Source organism: Arvicanthis niloticus, chromosome 5 (assembly GCF_011762505.2).
Source record: "Arvicanthis niloticus isolate mArvNil1 chromosome 5, mArvNil1.pat.X, whole genome shotgun sequence".
NCBI lineage: Eukaryota > Metazoa > Chordata > Mammalia > Rodentia > Muridae > Arvicanthis > Arvicanthis niloticus.
In genome coordinates this window covers 73,957,516-73,968,695 of record NC_047662.1, presented here as the reverse complement: position 1 = coordinate 73,968,695, position 11,180 = coordinate 73,957,516, and positions in this window count along the sequence as shown.

Below are 11,180 nucleotides of genomic sequence, written 5' to 3'. Positions count from 1 at the left end.
CTTGATTCTTTGTCCTATGGGGAATAGAGCCTTCTAAGAGGCTTGAGTCATTGAACACATCTTAGCACGGTATGAAATCATCTAACATTCTTGTGTTTTCTCTTCTTCTTTACCAGCCTCATACTTCATTGTTTGTAACGTCTACTTTCTTCCCATTAAAATGATTTGTTCATCTGTCATGCTCAGACTGGCATCTCTAAGACTTGGAATATCTATAATACTAATGTAGATGAAGTCTCATCTCATTTCTAATGAGAGTGTGTCATTATCTCACCTTCAGAATGCTTGTTGGTTATGAACATCAAGGCCACTGTTTTTTCTAAGTTGACTTTATATCTTGACATTTTGCCAAAACTATTGATCATTTCTAGAAGATTTCTAATGGAATTTTACAGACATCTTATGTATAGTGTACAGTTTTCTAATGTAAACAGCTTACTTCTTATTTTCCTGTTTGAAGCTTTTTAACTTCTTTCTTTTATATTATTGCTCTAGCTGAGCGGTCCACTTAGTTGATATTGCTGTTCTTCCTATGTGGTTGCAATCCCCTTCAGCTCTTTCAGTCCTTCATCTAACTCTTCCGTTGGGGTCCCTGGACTCAGTCCAATGGTTGGCTATGAGTATCTACATCTGTCTTAGTCAAGTGCTGGCATAGCCTCTTAGAAGATGGCTATACCATGCTCCTGTTTGCAAGTACGTCTTGGCATTCACAATAAAGTCAGGGTTTGGTGTCTGCAGATAGGATGGGTCCCAAGGTGGGGCAGTCTATGTATGGCCTTTTCTTCAGTCTCTGGTCCATTTTTTGTCCTTGTGTTTCCTTTAGACAGGAACAATTCTGAGTTAAAGATTTTGAGATGGATGGGTAGCACCATCCCTCAACTGAGACCCATTTCTATCTATTGGAGGTGGTCTCTTCAGATTCTCTCTCTCTCCTGTTTTGTTTTTTTGGTTTATATCATCCCATTTGGTCCTGGGAGCCTTACACATGACAGGTATCTGGGAGTTTCTAGTAGTTCCCCCTGTTCCCCATACAGACTGCTACATATTTCTACTCATTCTCCTGGCCCTCTGGACTTCTGTCTTTTCCAATACCTGATCCTGTACTCATTTCCCCCCCTTTTACCTCTCTTCCACCCAGAACCTTCCCTCCCTCTGCCTTCTATGATTATTTTGTTCCTCCTTCTAAGTGGTATTGAAGCAATATTAGGATAGCAACACCTTGTTTTCATGTCCTATTTTTTTGTAATACTTTCCCCCATCTCTTCATTTAAGGTGATGCCTATCTTTAAAGTAAAGATGAATTTGTTGTTAAAAATAGAAAGGTAGGTTTTATTTCTGAATCTATTTACCTAACTCATGTCTTTTGATTGGGAGTTGAGGATGCTAATATTTAAGCAATTAACTGATAAAAGATGCATATTGATTGCTATCATTTTGTTGTGTTTTGTTGTGGTCTGTCTTTTGTTTTGTTTTTGTTTTCATTCTGTAACTTTATGTTTGTTAGTCTCTTTAGCCTAATGTATTGCTTCTTGTGTTCACTTTAGGTCTGTTTAAATAGATTTAATTTTTTTTAACTTTTTTATATTATAGAATTTTTATTTCTTCTTCAACTACTATGGATACGTTTGTTAGGTACAATTGTCTAGGCTATAGTTTTAAGAACATAGTAAACATTGCTCCAAATTGCAGCCTTTAAAGCTTCCATTGATAAATAGGTTGTTATTCTTATGAGTTTTTTTATATGTATTTATATTTTTAATACTGCAGCTTTCAATATTTTTTTGAAAAATTAGTGTCCTTTAAACATAATATGCCATGGGTATATTCTTTCTGTTTCTGTATATTTTATGTTCTATATACTTCTTTTTCTGTATTAATGTACTCTTTCTTAATTTGTGGATATTTTTTTCTATGACTATGTTATTGTCCTGAATTTTTTATTCTACACCAGTAATTCAAATATTTGGCCTTGTCAACATGTCCCACATTGGTATTTCTATTCCTGGAATGTTTTAATATTTTCCATATTTTTTATTTGTATGGTCTAATTCTTTATTTTCAAGTCACATTTTCCTTCTTCCATGTAGTCTAATGATATAACAGTTGCTACAATGAGCCTGAAGTAGCATCCCATACTTAGCATCACAGCCTTAATTTCTATTGTTTTATAGATCAGGTAAAAAAATATCTCCTCAAGTAAATGCTCACTTTAGTATGTTTTTTCCTTATTTACTTTACATCCTTCTCACTGCCCCCTTTCATCATACATTCCCACAATCCTTCCCCTAATCCCCTCTCCCCTTCCCCTTTTAGCTGGTGTACCCCTCCCCACACCCTTGATATACCCAAAATTAGGCATATCAAGTCTGAGAGCCTAGGTACCTCTCCTCCCATGGAAGCCAGAAAAGGTAACCAAGATAGAAGAACATATCCCATGTACAGGCAACAGTTTTTAGGATAGCCCCTACTTCAGTTATTTGGGACCTACATGAAGACCAAGCTGTACATATGCTACATATGTGCTGGGACAACTAGTTCCAGCCAATGTATGTTCTTTGATTTTTAGTTCAGTCTCTGAAAGCCCCAAGGGATCAAGTTATTTGACTCTACTGGTTTTCCTGTGGAGTTCCTATCTCCTTCTAGGCCTGCAATCCTTCCTCCTCTCTTTCCATAAGAGTCCCCAAGCTCCATTCACTGTTTAACTGTGGCTGTCTGTGCCTGTCTGAGTCAGCTGCTGGGTGGAACCTCTCAGAGGACAGTCATACTAGACTGCTGTCTGCAAACCTAAAAGAGTATTATTTAATAGTGTCAGGGATTGGTGATTGCCCATGGAATGAGTCTCAAGTTTGGTTGGTTATTGGTTGGCCATTCACTCAGTTACTGCTCTATTCCCTGTCCCTGCATTTCTTGTAGACAAGATAAATTTTGGGTTGAAAATTTTGTGGTGGGTTGGTATTACTATTACTCCACTAGGGTTCCTTCCTGGCTACAAGAATTATGTAGATTCCATAATTCCAGTGCTGTGAATCACAGCTAAAGTCACCCCTATTGGTTCTTGTGTACTTCTCTCATCCCAGGTCTCTTTCTCCTCCTAGATATGCCTCCCATACCCCCACACCTGATAGTTTTAGATTTCCATTCATTCTAATGACTGTCTGGCCATCTCTCCTGTTCTTTCCCATACCTGATTCTGGCCCCCCACCTGTTCCCATCCCCATCCCTTATCTCACCCAGTTGCCTCTCTCCATCTGTCTCTTATGACTCTTCTATTACTCCTTTTAAGTGAGATTCAGGCATCCTCACTTGTGCCTTCCTTTTGTATAGCTTTTTTGTTTGTTTGTTTGTTCTAATTGATTGATTTCAGCCCTCTGAGTTTGATTGTTTCCTGTGGTCTACTCCTTTTGGGTGTCTTTGCATCTTTTTGTTCTAAAGCTTTCAGGTGTGCTGTTAATTTGCTAGTATAGAATATCTCCAATTTCTTTATGAAGGCATTTAGCGCTATGAACTTTGCTTGTAGAACTGCTTTCAGTGTGTCCCATAGAACTGGGTATGCTGTGTCTTTATTTTCATTGAATTCCAGAAAGTTTTTAATTTCTTTATTATTTTTTCCTGATCCACTGATCACTTAATAGAGACTTGTTAAGGTTCCATGAGTATTTAGGCTTTCTGATGTTTCTGTTGTTGTTGAAGTTCAACTTTAATCCATGGTGGTCTGACAAGATAACAACGAGTTACATCAATTTCCTTGTGTCTGTTGGGGCTTGCTTTGTGATCCAGTATATGTTTATTTTAGAGAAGGTTCCATGAGGTACTGGGAAGGTATAATGTTTTGTGTTTGAGTAAAATGTTCTGTAGAAATCCATTAGGTTCAAATTAATAGCCTTCGTGAATTTCATTATTTTTATTATTTATTTATTTATTATTTAGTTTCTGTCTGAATGACCTGTCAGTTGGTGAGAGTGTAGTATTAAAGTCTTCCATTATTAATGTGTGGAGTTTGATGCATGATTTAAGCTTTAGTATGTTTTTCTTATGAATGTGAGTACTGTTGCATTTGAGGCACAGACATTCATATCTTGTGATTTTTCCTTTTATGAACACAATATGTCCTTTAGCATCTCTTTTGATTTTTTTTTCATTGAAAATCTATTTTGTTAGATATTAGAGTGGCTAGTCAAACTTGGCTTTTGTGTCTGCTTGTTTAGAAAATCTTCTTCCAGCTTTTTACTCTGAGATAATATCTATCTTTGCTACTAAGATATGTTTCTTGTTTGCAGCAGAATGATGTATCCTGTTAACTCATCCACTGTTAGCCTGCATCTTTTTTTATGGAGGAATTGAGACAATTGACATTGAGAGACACTAATGACCAATGATTATTATTTCCTGTTATTTTGATGTTATTGGTGGTATTGTATGTGATTATGTGATTCTCTTCTTTTGGTTTTTCTCGTGTAAAATTATTTATTCCTTGTGTTTTCTTGAGTGTAGTTATGTTCATTGTTTTAAGTTTTCCTTCTAGTATCCTCTATATGGCTGGATTAGAAGAAATATATTGTTTAAATTTGGTTTTGTTATGGTATATCTTGTTTTCTCCATCTTGGTGATTGAAAGTTTTGCTGGGTATCATAATCTGGGCTGCCACTGTGATCTCTAAAGGTTGTAAGACATCTGTCCGGGCTCTTCTGGCTTTTAAACTATCTGTTGAAAAATCTACTGTAATTCTATCATGTCTTCTTTTATATATTACTTGTCCTTTTTTTTTGCAGCATTTGATATTTTTTTGTTCTGTACATTTAGTGTTTGATTGTTATGTGGCATCTCATGGGGGTTCTTTTTTGGACCACTCTGTTTGGTGTTCTATAAACTTGTTGCATGCTTTTAGGCATATCTTTCTTTAAGTTAGGGAAATTATCTTCTGTGATTTTGTTGAAAATATTTTCTGGGCCTTTGAGTTGGCAGACTTCTTTCCTTCTTCTATTTTTCTACTCTTGGGTTTGGCCTTTTCAAGGTGTCTTAAATTTCCTGGACATTCTAAGTTAGAAATATTTTAGCTTTAGCATTTTCTTTAATTGATTTTCTCTTTAAGGACTGCTACCTGTTTGGTTGCATTTTCCTATATTTCTTTAAAGGATTTATTTATTTCCTCTTTAATACCCTCTATCATTCTCATAAGATTAGATTTAAGGTGATTTTCTTCTGACTCAGGTATATATTACATAATATACATAATATAATTCATACATATTAATTTTTATCTCTGATATTTTCTTACTTTTATATTTCAGGAGAGTTATCTAACATATAAAAGTGGATTGTTAAAGTTTCCCACTTTTGACTCAATACCAATCCAGTCTTTCATGTTTATTCATGCTTTTTAAATGAAATTAGACATGCAAATATATGGTATGCAAGGAAATACAATTGTATCTTTTTGATGAATTGCTTATTTTAATAATATGTAGTTTCTTTTTATCTTCTTAGATTAAGTTTTGTTTGATTTTACTTTTTCTGATATGAGGATAGCTGTATCTGCTTGTTTGTTTTATCTTATATACTTGGCATTTTATATTTTTTCTATCTTTTGTTACTAAATTTTGGGTATCTTTGCTAGCTAAGTACTAGTGCATTTCTTGAAATAACGTTATTAATTTTTTTGTTTATTTTTGGGGGGTTTTCTAGACAGGGTTTCTCTGTGTAAGCCTGGCTGTCCTGAAACTCACTCTGTAGACCAGGCTAGCCTCGAACTCAGAAATCCACCTGCCTCTGCCTCCCAAGTGCTGGGATTAAAGGCGTGCACCACCACTGCCTGGCACATTATTTTTCAATAACGTTTGTTATCTGTGGGTCTCACCACCCTAGTGGACCACTGGCCAATTTAGTTAGCAAAGGATAGAGGGAACGGAGTGATATGCCCACATTTTGAAAACCCCAAAGATACCACCAGAAACCACAACTCTGATGCAAGCACAAGAAAGTCTTTATTTAAGCTTGAGCTTGGGCCTCAAACCTCTCTAACTCAGCAGGATAGGAGAACAACCCCAAGGTCTAGGGGAAGAGATTTTATAAAGAGTGTTTCTAAGCCTTGGCATTACATGATTGGACAAGAGGTAAAAGAAATGTTGACCTTTAAGCTAGTTGATTTACACCATCTGGTCAAACTGCAAGGAGGGACTATACATCAAAAAGGAGCATCTTGACCTGGGAACGCCTTATGTTTTCTTAGCCCATCCTATTGTTATCAGCTAGCTGAAGGTGCTGTGTGTATTTTGCAACAGCCAGGGACATTTCATAATTTTCTGGGAACTCAAGGGTGGGGGCTATGCCTCTAAATGGCAAGTTAATTTAGAATGGAGTCTTAAAAACAAAATCAAGTTTATTCTGCTACTCTAATTCTAACAAAAATGTCAAACATGGAGTTCAGAAGCTCTGTAAGTACCTGCTTTGAGCATACCAGGACCAGCTATCAGTAGGCTTTACTTAAGTCATTCAGTAAATTACTTAAGTAAATCCAGCCATTCAGTGCTTATAGATTTTGAAAGGACTAAGGGTAGGAACATACAGAATGGGATAAGGTCCTTGTGGTTTAGACTTCCCTAAATGCCTTATTAGCATGGAGAAACATTTCAGGAATCTCAGATGCTGGCTGAACAGGTTCTTATTGGAAGAAAGGAAATTAATCATGTAATCTAAATGAGGCTACATGGCATTTGTCAAACAGAAGCACATGTGTGGGCTTAGAATTCAATTCCCAGACAAAGTCAGAGGAGGATAATCCCTTCTAATAAAGAGAGTCTCCCATATTGTGCCAAGCCAGAGCCTATCCAGTCATGGTGGATTCAATCTTAATTAGCAGAGTTTTCCCACAGTTACTCTATCTTTTTAGTGTTGAGTCAAAAGTCGAAGCCATTTACCTTTAAAGTTATTTTAGAAAGTGGTTTGCTACTGCTTATAAATTTGGTAGTTGATGTTCTGATTTTCTGAAATTTTGGTGTTTCTTTTCATACATATTTGTGTTGAGAGTTTTCTGAGTTTATTTGTCAGATATAATTGTATTTTTTCCAAATCTAGTTTGTCCACAGTTTTCATAAAATGTACCATTTCATGTATTTACATGAAAAAAATCTACTTTTCTTCTTATTCCCTTTAAAGTATTTCAGTAAGAAATTTTTGCATTGGCGGTTTGACTGTCATGAATTGCTTTATCTTTAGTTTGTTTTTGAATACACTTATTTTCCCACCTATTTTTACAGGCTTTAATATTCCTGTTTTTCAGTGGTTTCATTAGGAACCTGAAATAATTCATTCCACACTTCCCTGGCTTTTGTTGTTGCTGATAAAAGAGTCTTAAGTAATTCTGATATCACTGCTTTTTCTGTGAGTTGACATTTTTATCATATTACTTTTTCATGTGTGAATTCACTTGTTCATGAAGTTTCATCTCTGATTATGGCTATTTGAAATTCAATATAACTTCTATATTTTTTGTATATCTACTTCTTTCCATAAACTTTGGAAATTTTCTGCTAAAATTTAATTTTCTGTCTGTTTAATTTGATACTATGTTTGACACTTCTTCAAATCATGAGTCCTCAAGTTTTGCCTCTTGAATTTATAAGAGATTTCTTGAAAATAATGTTCATGCTTCTAAATTATTTTCCTAATATATATCTGTTTGTATTATTGTCTTGAGTGTTATCTATCTATCTATCTATCTATCTATCTATCTATCTATCTATCATCTGTCTCTGTGTCCCTCTGTCTCTCATTCTCTCTGACACTTCAGTAAGTAGGTCCATTGTTTATGGGTCATGGGTGATGGTTGTGTCACTTTTTGCCTTGCATTGTCATATTTTATGCATATATTAAAGTGGGTTTATTTTGACTTCCTCTCTTTTGAGCCTATTGAAATATCGGGCTGTCTGTGACTCTTCCTCAGGGAGTATCTGAATAATGTTCAGCTATGGAGACTGGTGAATATCAAATGAGGATGGACTGGTTAGGCCATTGTTTCAACAATCTTCAGACTAAACTGGTGCATACTCACAGAAGCTAAGTCAATAAGTTGGGGTTCACATCTTCATTGTCTCATATATATGCCACTCTAGCTACTCCTGGAGATTGTATATGATGCAGATAGCCTAGGGTTCAGTAGATTGCCCAAACAATATGTTTAACCTGGGATATCTACGTGAAGTTGAGGAGGGTGCAGGCAAGCAAAGTTTCAGAAAACTCTTCAGACTCAACCTCAGCACAGACTGTTGGATTTGGGTTAATCTTGAAAGTTGAATATGGCAAATACAGGCTATGGTCAGTCAGACTGACCAGACAGGGCAGGTTTACAGAATATGGTACTAAAGTCAAGCCTGGGATTTTCACAGGTGGAACTTACTAGACTTGGCCAAATATAGGATATTCCATCTGGGATGAGGTATGCACATTGCATGCCAGCTGTTGTACCAAGACCTCTGTTTCCTCATTCATGGTGTCTAGGCACTGCTGCACACCAGGTTAGAAGGATAAAGAAGAGTTAAGAATGAGTGGGATCTGCGGGATCCCAGTCTAACTGGAAGTTGGTGCAAAGGAATGTGGGTAGGGGATGCTTCTCAGAGAAAACCCTTCTCCGAGGATTTTAGTGTTACAGCTCTTTTAGATGATACTCAATGAAACAACTCTCTTAGATGATCTTTAGTGAAACAGGGGGTGCAAATACACTTTATTTGGAGTAACCTAGCTGTGAACCTTGGAGTATGAGGAGGTTCCAAGGTTAATATAAAATTATTGGTTGGAGCTTAATGTACTGTGAATGATTCATTTGTATGGAGAGGCATTACAGAAGTTCCAGGTACTTGCTGGGCAGGTTCTTTTCGGGAGAGATGAAGTTGGATTTGTAGGTTTGCCAAGGAACAGGTGACTTTCTCAAGTAGAGCATATGAGGAGTCAGGCTCCCCAGACAATGCCAGAGAAGGGGAAGTCCTGCTAGAAAAGAATGTTCATTTTTCTGCCAAGCTCAGAGGAGCTATCTGGACATAGTAGACTTCGACATAAAGTAGCAGGGTTTAGCAATACTGGGAAAAGTCTGTTAACATGGAAGAGTAAATAGGATAGATTTGAGGAACTCACTAGACTAGTCATATGCTTAGAATAAAATACCAAGCTAGGACTAGACGTTGGAGGTGGAAAAGGTAAGCTAACAGACTAGGATATCATAAGATTTATGACTGGGTCTAAGCCTGGGGATCTGCAATAGTACAATTGGGACATGATTTTATTTAGTTCTAAAAATTAAATGAGATAATACATGTTTGGCTAATTACTTGGAATTTGAAGTTGTGATTTGATCACGTGAAGGAATATGTTAGTGTCTTTGTGGAATGGACAACACAGTCATTTCTAAAACAAGCAGAACAATCCAGGTAATAAGATTACTGACATCTGGATACTACCTGATTTAGGCTGGTGAAGTGTCATGAATTTAAGACACCTGTCCTAATCAAGTAAATTTTTACTCAATACATATTTATGCTTTGTTGTAATTGCATGAAGCTTTTTTATCTCTTAGTATCCTTTTTATGTTCTTGAAATATTAGAATCTTTATAGACAAATGAGTGTTTGTTAATGTCACAAGCAACTACATCTTGCATCCTAGAGACTGACCAGTAGGCCAGAGTAGCTATGAAAAGCAAACCTTGTGCTACAGATGCTAATTTAAAAAATTACTAGAGAAAACAAAAACAACATTGGAGGAGGATAAAATTTTTTGCCTAAAGAGTTTTCCTCATTTGGTATTTTAAATGGGCCTTGGTAACTAAGGCTAGGTATCATTGGTCATAGCATACCTAGGAAAATAGTAAGGCAGAGGATGCACCTGTCACCAAGACTAATTCCAGACTGTGTTTTTATCTTTTATAGGTTTGATCCTGTGACCTTTGGAAAACAAGCGAAAAATAATAATTTTAAATTTTCTTTATTTTCCCAGCCTCACAATCCCTCTTTATTTTTTTTGTTCTGTTTTCTCTATTGAGTTGACAGCACACTTTCTAAGCATGAAATTAGAAAACACCAAAGGAAAAATGAAATAGAAAATGAGATCAAGTTTATTCATGAGTGTTCATTCAATTAAAAAATGATTGAGTGTCCCTTTTGTACCAGGAAAGTATATACTGTGATTGCAACAGCAAGCAACACAACAGGATTATTCTCATGTATTCACAATAGGATTTCACTGTAGTGGGACATAAAGATGATAAATAAATAAACAAATTTTTCAGTCATTCAAAGAAATAAAGGGACATATTTCGAGAATTATCAAAGACAATGATTTCAAGGATAGGATTCCAATAGATGGTGAAACAAAAGCAGGGACTGACAAATAGAATTAAAATAATTTTAAAAAACCTCTACTCAGCAAAGAAGATGCTTACTGAAGTTAAAACATAAATGACAGAGTAGAAAAGAGTATTCACCAGTTGTGCATCTAATAAAGAATTAACATCCAGAACATCTGGAATATTTCTCATAGAGTCTATCCCAGTAACTTTCCATGATCTTCCCATCCATGTCTTATCACATTCTACTAGATCTAGCCAGAATCCCACATAAAATACTAGAGCTTACTCTAGTCTTTCTGGTTATATGGCAAACAATATCTAGATTATGTAGGTTTGTCCAGAACCTGACATCCCTATTCTGTATTAGACTCATCTATTCAGTACCCCAAACTTACTAGGCATCTAGACACACCTGAAATCTCAAAGCTTACACAAGGAAGTGCATCATATATACCAGCCATTCCGTTTTGGTCATCTGACTTCATTTAATCTATACCATTTCCAGCAACCAGGTCCAACCTGAACATCCTCTCTTTTGTCTCAAAAGATATTCACATACCCAGATCTCATTGCAATAATTATAACATAGGAAAAGCTAAGTCAGTATTTCCCCCAATATGTACCACTCCTGTAGAAATATTTGTCAATGAGAATTAACTATGCAAAGCCAAGCACATAGACTAGTAAAGAACAACCATAAACTCATAAAAAAATATCAAGGAGATTAAAGAAGACACACACCCTCATATACAGACACAGACACAGACACAGACACAGACACAGACACAGACACACACACACACACACACACACACACACACACACACACACCAGTTGAATGAAATTAA